The sequence below is a fragment of the Dipodomys merriami genome, unplaced genomic scaffold (assembly GCF_024711535.1).
Source record: "Dipodomys merriami isolate MVZ:Mamm:240054 unplaced genomic scaffold, mDipMer1.0.p SCAF_941, whole genome shotgun sequence".
In the NCBI taxonomy this organism is placed as follows: Eukaryota; Metazoa; Chordata; class Mammalia; order Rodentia; family Heteromyidae; genus Dipodomys; species Dipodomys merriami.
In genome coordinates, this window is record NW_027206559.1 from 331,360 (window position 1) to 340,471 (window position 9,112).

A 9,112-nucleotide genomic window follows, 5' to 3' on the forward strand; every position below is an offset into this window, starting at 1 on the left:
CCTAGCCCTCACCCTAACACTAATCCTAACCCTAACCCTCATCCTAACCCTCACCCTAATCGTAACCCTAACCATCACCCAAAAACTAATCCTCACCCCCACCCACACCCTCAGCCTAACCCTAAGTCTAAGCCGAAGCCTAACCCTAACCCTCACAGTAACCCTCACCCTAACCCTAATCCTAATCCTAACCCCAACCCTAAACCTAAACCTCCACCTATCCCTCACCTTAACCCTCACCGTAACCCTTTCCCTAATCCTAACTCTAACCCTAACCCTAACCCTCACCCTAACACTCTCTCCCCCTAACACTAACCCTCACACTAACACTAACCATAACCCTAACCCTAAACCTCACCTTAACACTTACCCTCACCCTCAACCTAGCCCTCAACCTAACGCTAACTCTCATCCTCACCCTAAACCTCACACTAACCCTAACCCTATACCTCACCCTAAGCCGAACCCTCACCCTCACCCTCACCCTCACCCTCACCATAACTCTAACCATAAGCTTAACAATAACACTAATCCTAACCCTAAACCTAACCCTAACCGTAATCCTAACCCTAAACATCACCCTCAGCCTCACCATCACTGCAAAGGTGTCCTTAACCATAACATTAACAATAACCCTAACCCTAACTCTAATCCTAACCCTCACCCTCACCCTAACCCTAATCCTAATGCTAACCCTCACCCTAACCCTAACCCTCACCCTCAACTTAATCCTAACCCAAATCCTAAACCTCACCCTAAACCTAATCCTCACCCTCACCATAACCCTAACACTCACACCTATCTTCACCCTCAACCTAATCCTAAACCTAACCCTCAACCTAACCCTCACACTCACCTCACCCTCACTGTAACACCAACCCTAACCTTAACAATAACACTAACCCAAACCCTAACCCTAAACCTAACCCTAACCATAAACCTCACCCTCAGCCTCAACCTCATCGCAAACTTAACCCTAACCATAACACTAACAATAACCCTAACCCTAACCCTAATCCTCACCCTAAACCTCACCCTAATCCTAACACTAATCCTCAATCTAAACCTCACCCTCACACTACCCCTAAACCTAACCCTCACCCTAACAATAACCCTCAGCCTTAAAGTAACTCTCACCCTCAGCCGAACCCTAATATTTACTCTTACCTTCACCACAACCCTAACACTCACGCTAACCCTAACCCTCACCCTAACTCTCACCCTAACCCCAACTGTACCACTAAACCTCACCCTCACCATAACCCTAACTCTAACCCTAACCCTAACACTAAACTGCACCATAACCCACAGAGTCACCCTCACCCTAACACTAATCCTAACCCTAACCCTCATCCTAACCCTCAACCTTACCCTAAACCTAACCCTAACCTAACCCTATCCCTCTCCTTTAGCCTCAGCCTCAGCCTAACCCTAAGCCGAACTTTAAACCTAACCCTAACCCACACACTGAACCTCACCCTAACCCTAATCCTAACCCTAACAGTCCCTCTAACCCTTACCCTCACAATAAACCTCACCCTAACCCTAACCTAAGACTAACCTTAACACTAATCCTCACACTAACCCTCACATTAAGCCTAACTCTAACCCTAAACCTCACCCTCACCCTAACCCTAACTTTACCCCTAATCCTAAACCTAAAACTCACCCTAACTCTAACCCTAACCCTCACACTCACCCTCACCCTGAATGTAACTCTAAACCTAAAAATCACAATAACCCTAAACCTAACCCTAACCCTAACCCTCACCCTAACTATAACCCTCACCCTAACCCTAACTCTCACTCTAACACTTACCCTCACCCTACCACTAACCCAACCATAACACTAACCCGCACACTAAACCTAACCCTCACCCTAACCCTAAAACTCACCATAACCCTAACCTTACCCTCACCCTCACCCTCAGGCTAGCCCTCATTCTAACCCTAATTATAACCCTAACCCTCACCCTAACCCTAACATCATCCTCACCCTAAACCTCACACTAAACCTAACCCTAATCCTCAATCTAACACTCACACTCACCCTAACCTCTAACCCTCACCATTACCCTAACCCTCATCCTAACCCTAACACTCACCCTTATCTTTACCCTGACCCTCAGCCTAACCTTCAACTTTACCCTTACCATCACCAACAACCTATCCCTCACCCTATCCCTAAACCTCAGGCTAACCTTCAACCTAACCATAACCCTAACCTCACCCTAACCCTGACCCTCACCCTCAAACTCACACTCAGCCTAAACATAAGCCTAAGCCTAACACTAACCCTAACCCTCACCCTCAAACTAGCCCTCACCCTAAACCTTACCCTCAACCTGACCCTCCCCCATAACCCTAACTCTAACCTTAAACCTCACCCTAACCCTCACCCTAACACTAACTCTAACCCTAAACCTCACACTCGCCCTAAACCTAAACCTAACTATAACCCTAAACCTCAGCCTAACCCTAACCCTAAACAGCACCCTAACCATAAACTTCACCCTAACTCTAACCCTAAACCTCACACTCAACGTAGCCCTCAACCTAACCCAAAACCTAATCGTAACCGTCACCCTAAACATAACCCTCACTGTAACCCAAAGACTCACACTAAACCTAACCCTCAGCCTCAACCTCACCCTCTGCCTAACCCTAAGCCTAACACTAAAACTAACCTTAACCCACACACTCACCCTCACCCTAACTCTAATCCTAATCCTAAACATAACCATAACATCACCCTAAAACTATCACTCACCCTAACCCTAACACTAACACTAACCCGATCCCTAACCCTCACCCTAACCCTAACTCTAACACTCAACCTCACCCTAAACCTAACACTAAACCTCACCCTAACCCTAAACCTAAACCTCACCCTCACCCTAACCATCACTCTAACCCTAATCCTAACCCTAACCGTCATCATAAATCTCACCCTAACCGTAATCCTAACCCTCACCCTAACCCTAAACTTCACCCTCAACCTCACTCTCAGCCTAACACTTAGCCTAAACCTAAACCTAACCCTAACCCACACACTCACCCTAACCCTAACCTAACACTAACCCTAACCCTAACACTCACCCTAAGCCTAAATCTAACCTTAAACCTCACCCTCACCCTAACCATAACACTAACCTAATCCTAACTCTAAACCTCACCCTAACCCTAACCCTAACCCTCACCCTGACCCTCACCCTCACCATAAACATAACCCTAAACCTAAAATTAACAAAAACCCTAAACCTAACACTAACCCTCACCCTAACCATAACCCTCACCCTAATCCTAACCCTCAACCTAACACTTACTCTCACCCTAACACTAACCCTAACCCTAACGCTAAACCTCACACTAACCCTAACCCTCACCCTAACCCTAGCCCTCACCCTATTCCTAATTCGATCCCTTACCCTCAACTAACCCTAACCCTCATGTTCACCCAAACCACACACTAACCCAAACCCTAATCCTCAATCTAACCCTCACCCTCACCCTAATCCCTAACCCTCACCCTTACCCTAACCCTCACCCTAACCGTAACCCTCACCCTTATCTTAACCCTCACCCACACCCTAACCCTCACCCTATCCCTAAACAGCATCCTAACTTTCAACTAACCATAACCCTAACCATCACCTTAGCCCTAATTCTAACACTAACCCTAACCCTAAACCTGAATCTAACCCTCCCCCTAACCCTAACAGTAAACTTAACCCTAACACTAACACTCACACTAACCCTAAACCTCACCCTAAGCCTAAACGTCACCCTAACCCTAAACCTAACCCTCAACCTCACCCTAGCCTTCACCCTAAACCTAATCCTAACCCTAACCCTGATCCTATCCCTCACCTTCATCCTAACCCTAACCATCACCCAAACACTAAGCCTCACCCTCACCCAAACACTAAGCCTAAGCCTAAACCTAACCCTAACACTCACACTCACCCTCACTCTAACCCTAATCCTAAACGTAACCCTAACCCTAACCCTAAACCTCAACCTATCCCTCATACTAACCCTAACCCTCACAGTAACCCTAACCCTAATGCTGACCCTAACCCTCCCCCTAACCCTAACACTAAACCTAACCCTCACCCTAACACTAACCCTCACCCTAACCCTAAACCTCACCCTAAACCAAAGCTTAACACTCACCCTCACCATAATCCCAAACCTAAGCCTAAGCCTAATTCTAACCCTAACACTCACATTCACACTCACCCTAAACCTAATCCTAACCCTAAACCTATCCCTAAACCTCAACCTAACCCTCACCCTCACCCTAAGAATAACACTAAACCACAACCTAATCCTAACCCTAAACCTCACCCTAAAACTCACCCTAACCCTAACCTTCACCCTCACCTTCACCCTAACCGTAACTCTAACCTTAACCCTAACAACAACACTAACACTAACCCTAACTCTAAACCTAACCCTAACCATAAACCTCACCCTCAGCCTCACCCTCACTGCAAAATTAATTCTAACCATAACACTAACAATAACCCTAAACCTAACCCTAACCCGAACTCTAACCCTAACCCTAACCCTAAACCTAATCCTCACGCCCACGCTCACCCTCAGCCTAAACCTAAGCCTAACGCTAAAAATAACCCTAACTCTAACCCTAAACCTTACCCTCACCCTAACCCTATCTCTAACACTAACCCTAAACCTCACCTAACCCTAACCCTAATCCTCAACCCCACCCTCTCACCATTAGCCTAACCCTAACGCTAACCCTAACACTAATCCTAATCCTCACCATCACCCTCACTCTAAACCAAACCCTAACCCAAACCCTAACCCTATGCCTAACCCTAACCCTAAGCCTAACCATCACACTCACCCTCAACCTAACCCTAATCCTAAACCTAACCCTATCCCTATCCCTCACACTAAACTTCACACCAGCGGTCAACCTAACCCTCATCCTAACCCTAACCCTCATCCTAACCCTCAATATAACCCTAACTCTAACCCTCACCCTAACCCTAATCCTCACCCTCAACCTCACCCTCAGCCTAACCCTAAGCCTAACACTAAACCTAACCCTAACCCAAACACTCACCCTCACCATAACCCTAATACTAATGCTAACTATCACTCTAACCCTAACCCTCAAACTAACCCTCACCCTAACCCTAACCTAACACTAACCCTAACCCTAACCCTCACACTAACACTCACCCTAAGCCTAACTCTAAACCGAAACCTCACCCTCACCCTAACCCTAACTCTAACACTAATCCTAACCCTAAATCTGAACCTAACCCTAATCCTAAACCTAACCCTCACCCTCACCCTCACCCTCAATGTAACCCTAAACCTAACAATAACAATAACCCTAACCCAAACCCTCACCGTAACTATAAACCTCATCCGAACCCTAACCCTCACCCTAACACTTACCCTCATGCTAACACTAACCCTAAACCTAACACTAACCCTCACACTAACCTTAAACCTCACCCTAATCCTAAAACTCATCCTAACCCCTAACACTAACCCTAACCCTCACCCTCTCCCTAGCTCTCAACCTAAACCTAATTCTAACCTTAACCCTCACCATAACCCTAACCCTCATCCTGACCATAAACCTAACCCTAATCCTCAATCTAACCCTCACCCTCAGCATAACCCCTAACCCTCACCCTTACCCTAAGCCTCACCCTAACCCTAACCCTCACCCTTATTTTAATTCTCACTCTCAGCCTAACCCTCAACTATACCCTTACCATCACCCTCACTCTAACCCTCACCTTAACACTAAATATCATGCTAACCTTCAACCTAACGGTAACACTAACCATCACCCTAACCATAACCCTCATCCTCAACCTCTACCTCAGCCTAACCCTAAGCCTAAGCCTAACCCTAACCCTAATACTCACCCTCACCCTAGCCCTCACCCTAACCCTAATCCTAACCCTAACCTTCATCCTAACCCTCACCCTAATCCTAACCCTAACCATCACCCGAACCCTAAACCTCACCCCCACCCCCACCCTCATCCTCAGCCTAAGCCTAAGCCTAAGCCTAAGCCTACCCTAACACTCACACTCACCCTCACCCTAACCCTAATCCTAAACCTAACCCTAACCCTAACCCTAACCCTCACCTTAACCTTCCCCCTAACCCTAACTCGAACCCTAAACCTCACCCTCACCCTAACCCTAATCCTCACCCTAACCCTAAACCGTCCCTTAACCCTAAACCTAAGCCTCACCCTCACCCTCACCCTAACCCTCACCATAACTCTAACCCTAACCTTAAAAAAACACTAATCCTAACCCTAAACCTAACCCTAACCCTAATCCTAATCCTAAACCTCACCCTCAGCCTCACCATCACTGCAAAGGTAACCGTAACCATAACACTAAAAATAAGCCTAACCCTAATCCAAACACTCACCCTCACCCTAATCCTAATCCTAACCCTAACCATCACCCTAACACTAACCCTCACCCTCACCTTAATCAGAACCCAAATCTTAACCCTCACCCTAACTGTAATCCTCACCCTCACTGTAACCATAACCCTCACACCTACCTTCACCTTCAACCTAAACCTAAGCATAAACCTAAACCTAACCCTCACACTCATGCTCACCCAAACCCTAATTCTAACCCTAAGCCTATCCCTAAACCTCAACCTAAACCTCACCCTCACCCTAACACTAACTCTAACCCTAACCCTACCTCTCACGCTATCCTTCACAATAAACCAAATTCAAACTCTAAAACTCACCCTCAACCTAACCCTAACCCTAAACCTCACTGTAAACTTCACCCTAAACCTAACCCTCACCCTCACCCTCACTGTAAATCTAACCCTAACCCTAAAAATAATACTAACCCTAACCCTAACCCTAAACCTAACCATAACCATAAACCTCACCCTCAGCCTCACCCTCACTGCAAACTTAACTGTAACCATAACACTAACAATAACCCTAACCCTAACCTTTACACTCATCCTCACCCTAAACCTCACCTTAACACTAATCCTCAATCTTACCCTCACCCTCACACTACCCCTAACCCTAACCCGCACCATAACCGTAACCCTTATCCTCACATTTACCGTAATCTTCACTCTCAGCCTAACCCTCAACTTTACCCTTACTGTCACCCTCACCCTAACCCTCACACTAACTCTCACCCTAATGCTAACCCTCTCCCTGACCATAAGCCTAAGCATCACCCTAATCCTAACCCTCACCCACACCCTAACTTTAACACTAACCCTCACACTAACCCTCACCCTAACCCTAACACTCACCCTAACTCTCACACTCACCCTATCCCAAATCCTAACCCTCACCCTCACCCTAGCCCTCACCCTAACCCTAACTCTCATCCTCACACTAAACCTCACACTAACCCTAAAACTAATCCTCAAACTAAACCACACCCTCACCCTAACCCTAACCCTAACCCTCACCCTAACCCTAACCCTCACATTTACAGTAATCCTCACTTTCAGTCTAACCCTCAACTTTACCCTTACTGTCTCCCTCACTCTAACCCTCACACTAAATCTCACCCTCATTCTAACCCTCTCCCTGACCGTAAACCTAAGCATCACCCTAACCCTAACCCTCACCCACACCCTAACTTTAACAATAACCCTCACACTAAACCTCACCCTAACCCTAACACTAAACCTAAGCCTCACACTCACCCTCACCCTAAACCTAACCCTCACGCTCAACCTAACCCTAAGCCTAACCCTTACCCCAACCCACACACTCACCCTCAACCTAACCATAATTCTAATCCTAACCATAACCATAACCCTCACCCTAAACCTAACACTCACCCTATCCCTAAACCTAACACTAACCCTAACCCTAACCCTCACCCTAACCCTAACTCTAACACTAAACCTCACCCTCACCCTAACCCTAACCCACAACCGCACCCTAACCCTAACCGTAAACGTCACCCTCACCCTTGCCCTCACTCTAACCGTAATCATAACCCTAACCCTCATCCTAACCCTCACACTAACCCTAATCCTAACCCTCACCCTAACCCCTTACCTCACCCTCAACCTCACCCTCAGCCTAACGCTAAGCCTAACCCTAAACCTAACCCTAACCCACACACTTAACCTCACCCTAACCCTAATCCTAACACTAACCGAACTCTAACCATAACCCTCACACTGACCCTTTCCCTAACACAAACCTAACACTAACCCTCACCCTAAGCCTAAATCTAACCCTAAACCTCACCCAAACCCTAACCCTAACTCTAACCCTAATCCTAAACCTATACCTCACCCTAACCCTAACCCTAACCCTCACCCTCACCCTCATACTTAACGTAAATCTAAACCAAAATCTAACAATAACCCTAACCCTAACCCTAACCCTCATCCTAACTATAACCCTCACCCTCACCATAACACTAACCCTAACCCTAACACTAACTCTTACACTAACCCAAAACCTCACCCTAAGCCTAAACCTCACCCTAACCCTAACACTAACCCTCACCCTCAACCTAGCCCTCACCCTAACCCTAATTCTAACCCTTACCCTCACCTAACACTAACCCTCATCCTCACCCTAAACAACAACACTAACCCTAACCCTAATCCTCAATCTAACCCTCACCCTAATACCTAACCCTCAACCTTAACCTAACCCTCACCCTAACCGTAACCCTCACACTTATCCTAACCCTCACCCTCAGCGTAAACCTCAAATTTACCCTTACCATCACACTTACCCTAACCCTCACCCTATCCCTAAACCTCATCTTAACTTTCAAGCTAACCGTAACCCTAACCATCACCCTAACCCTAACCCTAACACTAACCCTAACCCTAAGCCTGACCCTAACACTCCCCCTAAATGTAACACTAAACATAAACCTAACACTAACACTCACACTAACCTTAACCCTCACCTTAATCCTAAATCTCACTCTAACCCTAACCCTAACCCTCACTCTCACCCTAGACCTCACCCTAACCCTCACCCTAAACCTAACCCTAACCATCACACGAAAACGAATCCTGACCCACACCCTCACCCTCAGCCTAAGCCTAAGCCTAACCCTAACACTCACCCTCA